This window comes from Callorhinus ursinus, unplaced genomic scaffold (assembly GCF_003265705.2).
Source record: "Callorhinus ursinus isolate GAN/ISIS: 27379988/994484 unplaced genomic scaffold, GSC_fseal_2.0 scaffold4, whole genome shotgun sequence".
NCBI lineage: Eukaryota > Metazoa > Chordata > Mammalia > Carnivora > Otariidae > Callorhinus > Callorhinus ursinus.
In genome coordinates this window covers 71,501,183-71,519,475 of record NW_027397066.1, presented here as the reverse complement: position 1 = coordinate 71,519,475, position 18,293 = coordinate 71,501,183, and the positions used below count along the sequence as shown (strand labels likewise).

At 39.7% G+C, this 18,293-nt stretch overlaps 1 protein-coding gene across 2 annotated transcripts in view; it reads left to right on the top strand.

The window, feature by feature from the left end:
• Positions 1-18,293, top strand: part of ABCG2 (ATP binding cassette subfamily G member 2 (JR blood group)) — a 138,028-nt gene that overhangs the window by 33,497 nt on the left and 86,238 nt on the right. The window contains exon 2 of one of the 2 annotated variants that reach the window (XM_025873411.2): positions 15,785-15,853. The exons of the other annotated variant lie outside the window; for it this stretch is intronic. The gene's annotated coding sequence lies outside the window, so the exon portion shown is untranslated. The remainder of the gene's footprint in view (positions 1-15,784; positions 15,854-18,293) is intronic. 2 annotated transcript variants of the gene reach the window in all.

The following is an 18,293-nucleotide window of genomic DNA, read 5'->3' as shown; positions in this document are numbered from 1 at the left end:
ATTAAAAAATCTAAAATAATGGGTTTTAATGTAGTCTAACATTGGGTATACAAAATACATTTCTCAATTCGAAAAAAAAAAAGCACAGATTGTGTGGCCTGCCCAACAACCCTCTCCAAAGAGATTTGCAAAATCTCATTTTGACTCGTGGCATGCAATAATCTTTATCTCCCTCAGTGTTCAGTCTTCTATCTCCACAACTTGAAGCTCAATCTTATATATATGGTGTTTCTGCATATTTTAAGGATGACTCTACTTAAAACTGTAACAGTATCACCAAATAGCCTTATTGAATTAAGTATATCAAAAGAAATTATCTGGGGCGCCTGGGTGGCTCAGTCGTTAAGCGTCTGCCTTCAGCTCAGGTCATGATCCCGGGGTCCTGGGATCGAGCCCCGCATCGGACTCCCTGCTCGGCAGGAAGCCTGCTTCTCCCTCTCCCCCTCCCCCTGCATGTGTCCCCTCTCTCGCTGTGTCTCTCTCTGTCAAATAAAATAAAATCTTTAAAAAAAAAAAGAAATTATCTGGTCTGTAGATCATATTTTGTCATAATATGCTGTTTTCTTTTTTTTTAAGATTTTATTTATTTATTCGCGCGCGAGAGAATGAGAGATAGAGAGCACGAGAGGGAAGAGGGTCAGAGGGAGAAGCAGACTCCTCGCTGAGCAGGGAGCCCGATGTGGGACTCGATCCCGGGACTCCAGGATCATGACCTGAGCCAAAGGCAGTAGCCTAACCAACTGAGCCACCCAGGTGCCCAATAGTCTACCGTATCTTAGGGTCCATACTTGTGGTACCTTAAGAAAATCTGCATACACACACACAAAAAAAAAAAAAGAAAAGAAAAGAAAAAGAAAGAAAGAAAGAAAGAAAAGAAAATCTGTATACTTTTTCCCCTAGCAGACAGATATGATGTCTCCTGGCATGGTGGGCTTTATAAAATATTGTGTTGATTTTTTTGTTCTTTTAATATTAATAATAGTTCACATTTACCGTGTACTTACTAACTGCCAGATACTTTTCTAAACACTTCATTTACGTGGATTAACTCATGTTGGCCTCCCAGCAACCTCAGAGATGGGTGTCCTTTTTTTTGACAGATGAGGAAACCAAGAAGTTGGCCAAAGTGACAAACTATGATAGAGTAGGGCTGGGAGCTGAAGCCTGGCAGTCTCGTTGCATAATTTCTGCATCATACTAGTTTTAGGGTGTTTTATGTCTCTTCGTTAGATGCTTGTATGTCTAACTTTCTCTTTGAATAGTCTTTATTTTTTTGGAGAAGTTTTAGATTCACAGCAAAATGGGACAAAGAGCGCAGAGAGTTCCCACATAACCCCTGCCCCCACATGTCACAGCCTCCCGCACTAGCGATATACCCATCCAGAGTGGTACATCTCTTACAAGTGATGAACATACCTTGATAGCATTATCGCTTATGATCCAAAGTCCTTATTTATGTCAGGGTTCACTCTTGGTGTTGAAAGTTCTATGGATTTTGACAAATGTACAGTGATGTGTATCCACTATTATAGTATCATACAGAATAGTTTCACTGCCCTAAAAATCCTCTGTACCTTAACTATTGCCCTCCCTCTGGCAATCACTGATCTTTTAACTGTCTGTGCAGTTTTGCCTTTTCCTGAATTTCATATAGTTGGAATCATACAGTATGTAGCCTTTCTAGATTAGCTTCTTTTGCCTGGTAACAGGCATTTAAGTTTCCTCCACGTCTTCTCATGCCTTGATAGCTCATTTTTTTTTTAGTGCTAAAAAATACCCCATTTTCCAGATGTACCACAGTTTATTTATCCATTCACCTGCTGAAGGACATCTTGGTGGAGGCTTCCAAGTTTAGGCATTGTGACTAGAGCTGCTATAAATATCTGTGTTCAGATTGTGAGGATATATGTTTTCAGCTCATTTAGATAAATGTCAAGGAACATGATTACTGGACCTGTGGTAAGAGTATGTTTAGTTTTTTAAGAAACTGCCAAACTGTCTTTCAAAGTGGCTGTGCCAATTTGCATTCCCACCAGCAACGAATGAAAGCATTTGGTGTCATCTTTATTTTAGATTCTGGCCTTTTAATAGGTGTGTAGTGGTATCTTATTCTTGTTTTAATTTGCAATTCCATAAAGACATATGACGTGGAGCATCTTTTCATATGCTTATTTGCCATCTTCATATCTTGTATCAAGGGTTTTGGCCCATTTTCAAATTGAGTTGTTTGTTTTCTTACTGTTGAAGCTTTAAGAGTTCTTCATATATATGTATTTTGAGGCCTTATCAGATGTGACTTTTGCAAATATTCTCTCCCCAGTCTGTGGCTTGTCTTCTCAGTCCCTTCACAGTATCTTTTGTAGAGCAGAAGTTTTTATTTTTAATAAAGCCCAGCTTATCAGTGATTTCTTTCATAGGTCTTGTTTTTGGTGTTACATCTAAAAGTCATCACCATACTCAAGGTCACCTACATTTTCTCCTATCTTCTTTTTTTTTTTAATTTTATTTATTTATTTGACAGAGAGAGACACAGCAAGAGAGGGAACACAAGCAGGGGGAGTTGGGAGAGGGAGAAGCAGGCTTCCCGCTGAGCAGAGAGCCTGATGCGGGGCTCGATCCCAGGACCCTGGGATCATGACCTGAGCTGAAAGCAGATGCTTAATGACTGAGCCACCCAGACGCCCCTCTCCTATCTTCTAAGAGGTTTTTAGTTTTGCACTTTCCATTCAGGTCTGTGATCCATTTTGAGTTAATTTTTGTGAAGGGTGTAGGTCTGTGTCTAGATTCATTATTTTTGCATGTGGATGTCTATTTGTTCTAGCACCATTGGTTGGAGACTACTTTTGCTCCACTGTACTGACTTTCCTTCTTTGTCAAAGATAGGTTGACTATGTGGGTCTCTTTCTAGGTTCTCTATTTGACTATTTTTTCTCCAATACCACACTGTCTTGATTACTGTAGACTTATAGTAAGTCTTGAAGCCAGGTAGTGTCAGTCCTCCGACTTTGCTCTTCTTCAATATTATGTTAGCTGTTCTGGGTCTTTTGCCTCTCTAATAAAACTTGAGAATCAGTTTGTCAATATCCATAAAATAACTTGCTTGAATTTTAATTGTGATTGCATTGATCAAGTTGAGAAGAACTGACATCTTGATAGTATTGGGTCTCTGTATCCATGAACATGGAATATCTCTCCATTTAGTTACTCCTAGATATTGTTCATCAGACTTGGTAGTTTTCCTCATATAGATCTTGTTCATATTTGTGAGATTTATACCTAAGTATTTCATTTTTGGGGTGCTAATGTAAATGACATTGTGGGGTTTTTTTGGCATTGTGTTTTTAATTTCAAATTCAGCTTGTTCATTGCTGGTATATAGGGAAGTGGTTCACTTTTGTAGATTAACCTTGTATCTTGCAACTTTGCTATATCACTTATTAGTTCTAGGAGTTTTTGTTATTGTTTTTTTTTTTTTAAAGATTTTATTTATTATTTATTTGAGAGAGAGAGAATGAGAGATAGCACGAGAGGGAAGAGGGTCAGAGGGAGAAGCAGACTCCCCACTGAGTGGGGAGCCCGATACGGGACTCGATCCCAGGACTCCAGGATCATGACCTGAGCCGAAGGCAGTTGCTTAACCAACTGAGCCACCCAGGCGCCCTGTTATTGTTGACTCTTGCATTTTTTTCAATCATGTGACATGATGACATGATGACAATCATGTCATCTGCAAACAAAGATAGTTTTATTTCTTCCTTTCCAGTTGTTTTAAATTTTTATCCCTTTCTTGTCTTATTGCTTTGCTAGGACTTCCAACACAGTGTTGAAAAGGAGTGGTAAAAGGGGATACCCTTGCCTAGTTCCTGATCCTAGTGAGAAAGCTTCTAGTTTCTCATGATTAAGTGTAAGATTAGCTGTAGACTTTTTGTGGATTTTTTTAATCAAGTTGAGCAAGTTCTGTATTCCTAGGTTGCTGAGAGTTTATAATTATGACTTGGTGGGCGCCTGGGTGGCTCAGTTGGTTAAGCGACTGCCTTCGACTCAGGTCATGATCCTGGAGTCCCAGGATCGAGTCCCCTTTCAGGCTCCCTGCTCAGCAGGGAGTCTGCTTCTCCCTCTGACCCTCTTCCCTCTCGTGCTCTCTATCTCTCATTCTCTTTCTCTCAAATAAATAAATTAAAAAAAATCTTTAAAAAAAATCATGACTTGGTGTTGGATTTTGTCAAAAGCTTTTTGTGTCTCTATTGATGTGATCATGTGACTTTTCCTTTTTAGCTTATTGATATGATAGATGATATTATCCAAATGTATATAATTCTTTTTATACATTGTTAGATTCAGTTTGTTAATATTTTGTTGAAGATTTTTGCATCTATATTCATGAGAGATATTGGTCTTTTTTTTCTTGTTTTGTCTTTTCTTATAATGTTTTCTTTTCTTGTAATGTCTTTGTCTAGATTTGGTAATAGGGTAATGTTGGCCTCATAGACTGAGTTAGGAAGTACAGTTGACCCTTGAACAACACGGGCCAAAGGGTGCCAACTCTCTGCACAGTTGAAAATCTGCATATAACTTTTATTTTTTTATTATTTTTTTATTTTTAAAGATTTTTATTTATTTATTTAATTGACAGAGAGAGAGAGATAGCATGAGAGGGAACACAAGCAGGGGGAGTGGGAGAGGGAGAAGCAGGCTTCCCGCTGAGCAGGGAGCCTAATGCGGGGCTTGATCCCAGGACCCTGGGATCATGACCTGAGCCGAAGGCAGTTGCTTAACCGTCTGAGCCACCCAGGCGCCCCTGCATATAACTTTTAACTCTTTAAGAACTTAACTACTAATAGTCTATTGTTGACTGGAAGCCTTATTGATTTTATAACATTTTATGCTGTATTATACCATTTTTAACATTTTATACCATATTCTTACAGTAAAGTCAGCTAGAGAAGAAAATGTTATTAAAATCACAAGGAAGAGAAGATACATTTATTGTACTGTATTTATTTATTTTTTTTTTTAAGATTTTATTTATTTATTTGAGAGAGAGAATGAGAGAGAGAGAGAGCGCGCGCGCGCACATGAGAGGGGGAGGGGCAGAGGGAGAAGCAGGCTCCCCACCGAGCAGGGAGCCCGATGCGGGACTCGATCCCGGGACCCTGGGATCATGACCTGAGCCGAAGGCAGTCGCCCAACCAACTGAGCCACCTAGGCGCCCTATTGTACTGTATTTATTGAAAATAATCCATGTACAAGTAGCCCCCTGCAGTTCAAACCCATGTTGTTCAAAGGTTAATTGTATTCTCTTGGCTTCTGTCTTCTGAAAGAAATTGTAGGGAATGGGTATAATTTCTTCCTTAAATATTTCATGGAATTACCCAGTGACCCCATTGGGCCTGGTGCTTTCTGCTTTGGAAAGTTATTAGTTATTGATTTAATGTTTCTAAAGATATAGGACTATTCAGATTGTGTATTTCTTCTTGTGTGAGTTTGGGGAGATTGTGTCTTTCATTGGTCCATTTCATCTAGATTATCAAATTGTGGGCACAGAGGTGTTTATGGTATCTTTTCTATTTACTTAATGTCCACGGGTTCTGTAGTAATGTTCACACTTTCCTTTCTGATATATTAATATCAGTATTAACTTTGTGTCATTTCTCTTTATTTTTATCTCTTAGCTTATCTAGAGGCTTATCAACTATGTTGTTCTTTTAAAAGAATGAGCTTTTTATCCTTCATTAATTTTCTCTGCCGGTTTCCTGTTTTCAATTTCATTATTTGTGCTATAATTTTATTATTTCTCTACTTTTTCTTACTTTACATTTAATTTTCTCATCTTTTTCTAATTTCCTAAGGTTGAAACCCAGATGACTGATTTTAGATCTTTTTTTCTTTTTTAACATATACGTTTAATGCTGGAAATTTTCATCTAAGCACTGTTTTTGCTGCATTTCATATGTTTTAATAAGTTGTATTCTCATTTTCATTTAGCTCAAAATGTTATTAAATTTCTCTTGAGATTTCTTCTTTGACCCATATGTAATTTGAAAGTGTATTTAATCTTCAAATATTTGGGGATTTTCCAGTTATCTTTATTAATTTCTAGTTTAAATCCATTATGATCTGAGAGCATACATGGTATGACTTTTTTTCTTGAAAAATTTTAAAGATGTGGTCTATCTTGGTGTTTGGTCCATGTCAGCCTGCGAAGAATGTGTAATCTGCTGTTGTTGGAAGAAGTAGTTAATAGATGTCAATTATACTCAGTTGATGGATGGTGCTGTTGAGTTCAACTATGTTCTTACTTATTTTCTACATGGTGGATATGTCCATTTCTGATAGAAGGGTATTACAGTCTCTAACTATAATTGCAGATTCGTCTACTCCTCCTTGCAGTTCTGTCAGCTTTTCCTCATGTATTTAATGCTCTGTTGTTAGGTGCATCCTCATTAAAGATTATTATGTCTTCTTGGAGAATTGACCCCTTTATCATTATTTTTTTTTAAAGATTTTATTTATTTATTTGAGAGAGAGAGAATGAGAGATAGAGAGTACGAGAGGGAAGAGGGTCAGAGGGAGAAGCAGACTCCCTGCCGAGCAGGGAGCCCGATGTGGGACTCGATCCCGGGACTCCAGGATCATGACCTGAGCCGAAGGCAGTCGCTTAACCAACTGAGCCACCCAGGCGCCCCCCCCCTTTATCATTATTTAATGATCCTCTTTATCCTGATAATTTTCCTTGCTTTGAATGCTTCTCTGTTTGAAATCAATATAAGTAATCTAACTTTCTTTTGATTAGTATTAGCACGGTATATCTTTCTTTGTCCATTTGTTTTTAACTATACGTGTGCTTATATTTAAAGCGGGGTTTTTGTGATGCCTGGGTGTCTTAGTCAGTTGGGCTTCTGCCTTTGGCTCAGGTCATGGTCCCAGGGTCCTGGGGTCAAGTCCCACATTGGTCAGGGAGCCTGCTTCTCCCTTTGTGTGCCACTCCCCCTGCTTCTGCTCTCTCTCTCTCCCTCTGACAAATAAATAAATGAAATCTTTAAAAAATAAAAATAAATGAAAATAAAGTAGGGTTTTTTTTTTTTTTAAAGATTTTATTCATCCATTTGACAGAGAGCACAAGCAGGGGGAGCAGCAGAGGCAGAGGGAGAAGCAGGCTCCCCACTGAGCAAGGGAGCCTGACACGGGGCACGATCCCAGGACTCCGGGATCATGACCTGAGCTGAAGGCAGCTGCTTAACTGAGCCACCCAGGCACCGCAAAGTGGGGGTTTTTTTAGACACTGTGTAGTTCTTTTGACCCAGTTTGACTATTTTTGTCTTTTAATTATTGTATTTGGGCCATTGATGTTTAAAATGATTATTAATGTATTTGGATTAATATATATCTTGTTACTGTTTTCTCTTTATTGCCTTGTTCTTTTTTTTTAAGATTTTATATATTTATTTGAGAGAGAGAGAGCGAATGAGAGAGAAAGCATGAGCATGGGGAGGGCAGAGGGAGCGTGAAGAATCAGACTCCCCACTGAGCAGGGAGCCCATGGAAGGCCTTAATCCCAGGACCCTGGGATCACGACCTGAGCTGAAGGCAGATGGTTAACTGACTAAGCCACCTAGGCGCCCCTTGCCTTGTTCTTTGTTCCTATTTTTGTCTTCCACCTTTTTTCCCCTACCATTTATGGCACTTATTGTTTTAATGAAGCATTTTATATGATTCTATTTTCTCTCCTTTGTTAATATATAAATTGTCTTTTTTTTTTTTTTACTTTTTTTAATGGTTGCCTTCAAATTTCTGACCTATGTTAGTTTCCTTTTCTCTAATGTTAGTTTCCTTTTCTCTAAAGAACTTCTTTTAACGTTTCTTGCAAGGAAGGTAAATAGGCAACAAATTGCCTCAATGTTTGTTTGAGAAAATATTTCTTCTTCACCTCTAGGTTAGTGTTTTGGATTTTTTCTCTCTCAGTACTTTATTTTTTTTTAAGATTGTATTTATTTATTTGAGAGAGAGTGAAGGAGAGAAGGAGCAGGGGGAGGGGCAGAGAGAGAGGGAGAAGCAGATTCCCTGCTGAGCAGGGAGCCCAACGGTGGGCTCGATCCTGGGACTCTGGGATCATGACCTGAGCTGAAGGCAGATGCTTAACTGACTGAGCCACCCAGGTTCCCTTCTCTCAATACTTTAAATATATCACTCCGCCCCCTTCTTGTTCACATGGTTTTAGAGAAATTGGACGTAATTTTTATCTTTGCTCCTCTATAGATAAAAAGATTTTTCCTTCTGACTTTTTCTTTGTCTTTTATTTTTACAAGACTTTTTCTTACAAGACTTTGTCTTTTATTTTCTGCAGCTTGAATATGATATGCTTAGGTGTAATTTATTTGGTATTTATCCTGCCTGGTGTTCTCTGAGTTTCTTGTGGTTTTGTGATGCTATAGGCTGAGTGTGTTCCCCTTGGTATTAAGAGGTGGGAGTCTTTAGGAGGTGATTAGGCCATAAGAGTAGAGCCTTTATGAATGGGGATTAGTGTTCTTATAAAAAGGTACATGAGAGCTTGCTCTGACTCAGTCATGTGAGGCTGCAGTAAGGAGAGAGCCATCTACAAACCAGGATGCTGCCTCTTACCAGAACCAAATCTGCCAGCACTTTGATCTTGTATTTCTCTGCCTCCAGAACGCTGAGAAATAAATTTCTGCTGTTTAAGTCACCCAGTCTATAGTAATTTGTTGTAGTAGACAGCTAAGACATGTGGTTTGTGTCTGACCTTAATTCGGTGGAAATTCCCAGTCATTATTGCTTCAAGTATTGCTTTTGTATCATTGTCTCTTTCTTCTCCTTTTGGTATTCTCATTATGTATATGCTATGCTTTTTATAGTTGTACCACAGTTCTTGGATATTCTGTCCCCTTTTTTTATTCAGTCTTTTTTCTCTTTACTTTGTTTCCATTGACATATTCTCATGATCAAGAGATTCTTTCCTCAGTTATGTTCAGCCTACCAATAAGCCCATGAAAAGCATTCTTCATTTCTGTTACAGTGTTTTTATTCCCTAACATTTTTTCTGGACTCCTAGAATTTTCATCTGTTTACATTACCTATCTATTCTTTCAAGTTTACTTTTTTTAAAAAAAAAGATTTTATTTATTTATTTGAGAGAGAGAGAGAGCACAAGCAGGGGGAGCAGCACAGGGAGAGGGAGAAGCAGGCTCCCCGCTGAGCAGGGAGCCCGATGTGGGGCTCGATCCCAGGACCCTGGGATCATGACCTGAGCCGAAGGCAGAAGCTTAACTAACTGAGCCACCCAGGCGCCCCATGAATGGTTTTAAATACCAGTTTTTGTCCTCAACAGTCATAGCAAACACACTTTTTTGTTTGTTTCTATGCCTCAATTAGTTCTCAAATGATTAATTGATCTCAAATTGTCAAGTACTTGGTAAGCAGTACTGACATAAGATCAACCTAGTTAAGAGGCTGGGCCTCACCTATGTGGATCTAGAAACTGGATCTTTTTCAGTTACTTGTGCTGATGGCCTCATAGTAACTGATTCATAATAAGCTCACAAGAAATTGAGGTATGAATTAGGATGATAATTGATTTTCTCATGGGACATTCCTTTCTTTTTAAATATTTATTTATTGGGGGGGAGGGGCAGAGGGAGAGGGAGAGAGTATCTTAGGTGACTCCACGCTGAGCCCAGAGCCCGATGTTGGGCTCAATCCCACAATCCTGAGATCATGACCTGAGCCAAAACCAAGAGTCAGATGCTTAACCGACTGTGCCACCCAGGTGCCCCGGGACATTTCTTTCTATGGGATTTAGATGTTCAAGTATCCTAAGTGGGTACTTCCAGACTTCCAAGTATGAGAGTAGAAAAAAGCTTAAGAGTTTTGTCATCCAAGTAATGGAAAATACTTGTGGGTGGAGCTGTCTCCACCCACAATAGAGAAAAACCTCTCTAGGGACTGGAAATTTCATACCATTCTGATCCAATGTTAAAAGATCCAATGTTATTATTAGTCTAATAATTGTGACTACTACTAATAAAGACACCATATATGGGATGATTCTTTGTGCCCAGAACTGTGCTAAGCATTTAATCCTCAGAAAATCTTCAGAGATAAAGATAATTACACTTTGGTAGATTAGGAAGGTTAAATGATTTAATCAAGATCACCCACCCACTTAAGAGAACCCTGAGGCAGGATTCAAAAGCGGAGCTCTCTGAGCCTACCAGTATACTATATGGACTCTAAACCATTCTTGGACTATTTTTTAGTTTCTATTTAAACCAAACTCTTTGTGTTAAACACATCCTTTATTATGATAGGTTATTGTAAATAAAGTTATACATGATTCAGTTTTAGCTTTGGCCAGTTAATAAGGGTGATTGTGAAAGTTTTCTATGAAATTTATAACCTAGAATATATTAAGCATATAAAAGAAGTGTAGAGAATATGTAATAAATGCTTACGCACCCACTGTGAGGATTCTTGTACATTAGCATCAGTCTCTTCTTTATAAAGAGGTTCTTTTCTTTAAAAAAATTAATGATCATTTATTTATTTTAGAGAGAGAAAGTGCACATGAGTGGAGGGAGAGGGAGAGAATCCTCAAGCAGATCCCCTGCCAAGTTTGGAGCCCGGGACTCAATCCCAAAACCACGAGATCATGACCTGAGCTGAAACCAAGAGTTGGCCGCCTAACCTACTGAGCCACCCAGGTGCCCCAGAGATTCTTTTAAAATATAAATCAATCAGGTCACTTTTCTTCTTGAAACCCTGTGATGGCCTTACCACATCTAAATACATCCTCGGGCGCCTGGGTGGCTCAGTTGGTTAAGCGTCTGCCTTCGGCTCAGGTCATGATCGCAGGGTCCTGGGATCGGGCCCCACATCGGGCTCCCTGCTCAGCAGGGAGTCTGCTTCTCTCTCTGACCCTCTTCCCTCTTGTGCTCTCTATCGCTCATTCTCTCTCTCTCAAATAAATAAATAAAATCTTTAAATAAATAAATAAATAAATAAATAAATAAATAAATAAATATGTCCTCAAAGTACCAACGAACCACTAAGCCCTACACAATCTCTGACCATTTTCCCTCTAGTTATTCACACCCCAGCCACGCTCACCTTGCTGTGCCTTGACGGTGTCAAGCATTTCCTGTCTCAGAGCCTTTGTGCTTAACTCTCCCTCCATCTGCACCACTCTGATCTCAGTATACTCAGGATTAAGTTTAGTTTCAAACAGTGGCATAAACAATATAGATACTTATTCATCCCTCATGTTCCAGACATCTTGAGCTAGGCATTCCAGAGGTAGTATAAAGTCCACGGTTTCAAAGAACCCACATTCCTTCTATCTTGTTGCTTTGTCACGTGTGGCTTCCATTGTCAGACTCACCTCCCAGCCCCGATCAGCCATAGGGATTCCAGTCATCATGTTGGAGCTCTAGCCAACAGGAAAGAGGAAGAAGGAAAGAGCACTCTATGTTTCTATGAAATGTTGGATAAAGGAGGAAACAGAACACCTCATTTTTAAAAAAAAAGTTTTTCTGAAGTTAAACCTTGCTGTCTAAGGACAATCCCATCTACCTTCATGGCAGCCTTAGAGGGCAATTATAAGGTGCTTTTTTAAAACTGAACTTGTTTCTAATCACCCTGCTAGTGAAAGTCTAGTTGACCTTGAGCTTTTCGTACCACCTATGGTCCAGGAGTATTCAGATTTCTTTTGTTTTAGCAAAAGAAACCTTTTTAAAAATTAAAAATAAATGCTATAAATATTTTTATATAATCACTTGTATTAACTGGTCAAAGCTAAAACTGAATCATTTGTTAAGATTTTTATTTATTTATTTGTCAGAGAGAGAGAGAGAGCACAAGCAGGGGGAGTGGCAGGCAGAGGGAGAAGCAGACTCCCCAGTAAGGAGTCCAATGTGGAACTTGATCCCAGGACCCTGGGATCATGACCTGAGCTGAAGGCAGACGCTTAACCGACTGAGCCACCCAGGCACCCCTAAAACTGAATCATTTATAAATAGTTTTATAATAACCTATCAGAATAATGAATGTGTTTAACACAAACAGGTTGGTCTAAATAGAAACTAAACAACAGATAATCCAAGAATTGTTGAGAGTCCATATAGTATTTATAAAATAAACTCCAATATATACAAAATATATTTGTTATTTATATATTAAAATTTATAGCATTCACTTATTATGAAGTTAGTCAATGGAAACAGTATTTTTGATGAGCACAAAAATGTTGTAAAAGGGTTTATTATAGTTGTAGAAAGCCTCTGAAATAAACCTATTTCTACATTTGTTTTGGTTGTACGGTATTAAGAAAAATATGATTTATAGACTAGTAGTCAGAAATGGTTTCAGGTTTTTGCATTGTTTGGGTTATCTTTATGATTTTTCTTCGATTAAACAGAGATGACAAGAGAGGATGTATTCTGAACTACACATAAGCATCCACAAATTAGCACACAGACTTCCAGCATGTTAAACTTTGGTAGATAGTGTATGAAAGAGCACTGCATGTTTTTGTACAATTTCTTAAATGTTTTGAATAAGTAAGGAAATACTTCTCCCTATATTTAGGATAAACACGTTGTTTATTGGCTTTTTAAAAAACTGCTTTGTTGAAATTTAAATGCTGTAAATTTTAAGTATAAAATCCAATGAATTTAGTAAATTTATAGACTTGTGTAACCGTTACTAATCCAGTTTTAGAACCTTTCGATCGCCTCAGAAACCTAGCTGCAAACTTATGCTTCCTGCACCCCCTGCACCTCCTTCTCTTATTTCCCAAACTTCCAGGGAGAAGGGTAGTTGGTCTCCTTCCTGGAAGCTGATGTGTTCGTGTCTGTGTAAAAATATGCATGGTCTATGTTCCTGTAAAAAGTGTTCAAAATAGGGATGCCTGGGTGGCTCAGTCAGTTAAGTGGCTGCCCTGGACTCAGGTCATGATCTTGGGGTCCTGGGATCGAGCCCTCAGGGCTCCTTGCTCAGCGGGGAGCCTGCTTCTCCCTCTGCCTGCTGCCACCCCCGCTGTGCACTCTCTTTCACACACAAATAAATAAATAAATAAAATCATTTAAAAAAGTGTCTAATATAGGTATAGAACTTGTAGTGAAAGGTAAAAGCTAAAAGTGATTTTGTCATCGGGAGGCCTGTGAGCAAATTCATTTTATGCACTGTGTAATAATGTATAATTGGTATCAAAGTGTGTAACATGTTGACCTGGAATGTTCCTATGGTATCAGAGGACAGTTCTGATGTCCAGCGTTTTCACCGTCTAATGATATCTTATTGATTGGCAAGTTGCAGGTGACATTGTCTGTGGCCTTTGATGCGTACCAGAAGGGAGACTTACAATCCCAACAAAATTGAGGACATACTTCCATGATATTGAAACTTCTGTTAGCGGTTTCACACACAGAATCCCATGTGTAGTCAAAGAATAACTGCTGTCTTTCACAAACTCTAGTAGTGTTTGTTTCTGAGAGAACACTTGTTGCTCGTATAAAACTGCTGGAAAAGTTGGCCTTTGTGTCCCTCAGTAAAAGAGGCAACACTACCCAGGACTTTCGGCACGTTGACTTCATGAGATTTAAAATTCCCTTTTTGTGGAGCTGTTAAGGTGACAAGGCTCTTTCAGAAAAATACAGGTGACACCTGTCTGGTAGACTGACTAAGCAAGTATGGAAAAGTAGACCTTATTCATGAAGTGTTTGCTGACAATGGGCAGCTGGTTATATTGAAATGTACCATGGCCTACTAGTATAGTAGGTTGGAGAGAAGTCATGTAAAGGATAGGTTTGGGTAGAAGCTTCTTCCTCACTTAGCAAATGAGGAAGCCCTGCCAGTTGTCCGGGAGGGCCAGGAGTGGAGATCACATGGTTCTCCATGGCTGACCCCATGTTGCAAGACCATATTGCTGAAACAGGGGGACCAAGAGGAAAGACCCCCTTGCTGAGATCTGTGCGGTATGGACTGCTGTTACCTGATGTGTTCAGTACCACCTCCTATCCAGACCTTTTATCCTTTCAGGAACAAACAGGCCTAGATTCTTTTTTTTTTTTTTTATTACAGATTTTATTTATTTGACAGAGAGACACAGCGAGAGAGGGAACACAAGCAGGGGGAGAGGGAAAGGGAGAAGCAGGCTTCCTGCCGAGCAGGGAGCCCGATGTGGGGCTCGATCCCAGGACCGCAGGATCACGACCTGAGCCAAAGGCAGACGCTTAACGACTGAGCCACCCAGGTGCCCCAAACAGGCCTAGATTCTTAATGTGCCACTGATTTGTTGCTGGCCCAGCCACAAGCTTTACTCCTTGCATTGCACCCGAACCATGCATACCCCCACCCCAACCCCCAGGGTCTTAGCCCACATGGAGGGCCTCAGGGCGGGGGGGGGGGGGGGGGCCAGCCTGGGCTCGGGAGCCTGAGGCTGTGTGCTCAACCCTGGTTCAGATCTCTGAAACTGGCAGGCTAATGCCCTCTGGCGCAGCCCTGATGAGGCCAAACAGCCCTGGGCGAGTCCATAACATCAGCTTTGCTGGCTACACCACAAGGCAAATCCTTGATCCCCAGACCTACAGGCTCTTCGCACACTGTCAAGTTTTGTCCCCTGCCCCACCACGCTTTGACCTTCTCACTAAGCACTTCAGGCAGAGAAAGACCTGGAAACTTTGAAGGCATGTGAGCTACCCAACCATTGTACCTGCAAGCCCCTTGTCCCCCTGGGGTGGGGCATGCTGATGGCATCATCACCACAGGATCGACTAAGACAGCTAATACCCAGGTTACTTAGGGACAGTTGGTATGTAGCATTACCACTTGAAGAGGAACCAAAGCTTCTGCCCAACTGTTGACCTTGATAAACAATGAATATTGATTAGTGATGAACAGATGTAAGCAGGTAAATGCTGCCAAAAACAAGATGGGAACTCCTGCTCTCACTGATGTGGTACAATCGGGCTACTGCAAAGTTCTGGAGAAAGGAAAGCTCCCAAAGCAGCCCAGCGTCAGGAGGGCCAAATTCTTCAGCAGAGGCGTTAAGAAGATTAAGCATCTGTGTGGGGGAGCTTGGAGGAGGGGCAGCTGCTGCTCTGGTAGCTTGAAGCCACATGGAGGGAGGTTCTAAATGCTAACAAATGCTTAAAAAAAAAAAAAAGAATGAATGGGCCTGGGGCAGGGGTTCACACCCCCTTCTCTTGCTGGCACTGATCAAAGGGTGTTGAGAACTTGATGGCACTTAAAACTGTCAGTCCTTAATGACAATGGGGCACAAGTTACCATGGTTCCTAGAGTCTCCCGTCTGCATAGTCAAAATCTACTTTGGATTTGGAAACAAATCTCAAGTGGGTGAGTATATGGCTGAGCTCTTTTGAGCCAATATACAGAAGATGTAACTGAGAATGCTGAATGCATTATAGGAAGTATATTTTTAAAAAAAATTCCTCAAGCCAATTTGTAGTCATTCCCCGTTCCCAGCCCAAGCCCCAGACAACCACTAATCTATTTTCTGACTTGACAGCTTTGCCTTCTCTAGGCATTTTGCTAAATGGAATCCTACAATCTTTTTTTGCTTGGCATCTCTCATTGAGCATGTTTTTGAGGTTCATCTGTCTTATAGCATGAATCATTCATTTTTATTCCTGAATAGTATTCTATTGTATGGATATACCAAATTTTGTTTATCTTCTTGCCAGTTGACAGACATTCGGGTTGTTTCCAATTTTTGGCTATTGTGAATAATGCTACTCTTAACATTTGTTTACAGGTTTTGTGTGGATATCCATTATTATTTCTTTCGCATAGATTCCTAGGAGTGAAGTCGCTGAGTTATATGGTAAATTTATGTTTCACTTTTTAAAGAAACTGCCGAAATATTTTTCCAAAGTAATTGTACCATTTTACATTCCTACCAGCATTGTATGGGGATTCCAGTTTTTCCACATTCTCTCACTAACCCTTGTTAATTGTGTCTTTTTGATTATAGCCATTTTAGTGGTATGAAGTGGTATCTCACTGTGACTTTAATTTATATTTCCATAATGACCAATGATGTTGAACATCTCTTCATGTGCTTATTGGTCATTCATATATTTTTGCTGAAATGTCTATATAAATCTTTGGCCCATTTTTAAAACTAGGTTATTTTTTTGATATTGAGTTGTAAGTGTTCCTTATAAATTCTGGATACAAATTGTTCTTCTATACTACACTTTAAAAAAAAAGGCATATGCAGTATTTACATTTTTAACTTCACTATGGAATGGAACCAAAAATGTATGAATGTTATTTATTTATTTGGGGAAAAAATATCCATGCTATGATACAAGTTGTTTATCAGTTATGTGACTTGCAAATAATTTCTCTAAATGGCTAAACTATCTTAAAAACAACATTTACATAAAAGGTTTACGGAGTCCCTGAAGCCTCCCTTTGGTACCCTAGGATTATCAGACCACACTAGAAACCCACAGCTAGTGAGCATTTCAATGGCATTTAAACTCAGCAAATTGAGCAACTCATCTCCAGCTGAATCAAAGGGACTTTACAATTAACCAAATGCCCTTCTAATTTTGTAAATGAACTCAAATTACTTACTTGCAATGCAAGGTTTTTTGGAGCACTGGCGGCAGAGCTTAAATTGAGGATAAACAAAACCATCATGAGTCATCGAGTTCAGGTAAGGCGAGAGAACAAAGAGAGAAAATCATTATTTCCTGATAAGATTGGGGTTTTATTTGCTGGCTCTTGATAAAGGAATTTAAACATCAAAGAGAAGTGAGGAAGAACTGAACTATGTAGAAACCCGGCTTTAATAATAGAAGTCCACCTCAAGGACTGTTGTTTTAAATAACAACAACAACAACAACAACAACAACAAAACTCATGCTGTTAAGAAGGGAATTGGATTGTGTTCAGTGTATAAGGGCCAACTTTGCACATTTCCCTCAAACCACCCCCTGCTTCCTTTGCCTTTATGATTTAGATACATTTCTTTTTGTATACCCCATTAAACTTACTCTCATTTGTTCATTTAACAATGAATTTGCTGGGGCGCCTGGGTGGCTCAGTCGTTAAGCGTCTGCCTTCAGCTCAGGTCATGATCCCAGGGTCCTGGGATGGAGCCCCGCATCGGGCTCCTGCTCAGCGGGAGCCTGCTTCTCCCTCTCCCACTCCCACTCCCGCTCCCGCTGCTTGTGTTCCCTCTCTAGCTGTCTCTCTCTCTCTGTGTCAAAAGATAAATAAAATCTTTAAAAAAAAAAAGCCTTAACAATGAATTTACTAAGTACCTATTATAAAGTTAGAAACTGGCCTTAAGGGGCGCCTGGGTGGCTCAGACGGTTAAGCATCTGCCTTCGGCTCAGGTCATAATCCTAGGGTCCTGGGATTGAGCCCCGCATCTGGCTCCCTGCTCCGCGGGAGGCCTGCTTCTCCCTCTCCCACTCTCCCTGCTTGTGTTCCCTCTCGCTGTCTCTCTCTGTCAAATAAATAAAACCTTTAAAAAAAAAAAGAAAAAGAAACTGGCCTTAAAATGTAATTCACACCCTTTTAAGGAAAATACTTAAGTAAGCAGTTATAAAATCATGGACTAAGTACTAAGACATACTTTATTAAGTGTGTATATTTATAAGTATAAAAATAATACCGTGAAACCAAAAATTGTTTCTTTGAAAAGATCAACAAAACTGATAGACCTTTAATTACATTGACTAAGGACAAAGAGAGAAGACTCAAATTACTAACATCAGTTGGGACATTACTACTGATTTTATAGAAATACACGTCATAAAAGAAAACTGTGAACAATTGTCCATCAACAAATTAGATAACCTAGGGGCGCCTGGGTAGCTCAGTCGTTAAGCGTCTGCCTTTGGCTCAGGTCATGATCCATCGGGCTCCCTGCTCAGCGGGAAGCCTGCTTCTCCCTCTCCCGCTCCTCCTGCTTGTGTTCCCTCTCTCGCTGTGTCTCTCTCTGTCAAATAAATAAAATCTTAAAAAAAAAATTAGATAACCTAATTAAGAGGGACAAATTCCCAGAAACATACAATCTGCCAAATGAACTCATGAAGAAATAGAAAAGTTGAGGGGCACCTGGCTGGCTCAGTTGATGGTGTGTGTTACTCTTGATCTTGGAGTCGTGAGTTTGAGCCCCACATTGGGTGTAGAGGCTACTTAAAAATAAAAATCTTAAGGCAACCCTCTTGGGTCCCCTCCCTCTTTGGGAGCTTTGTACTGTTGCTCAATAAACTTTGCTACCCACCAAAAAATTTTTTTTA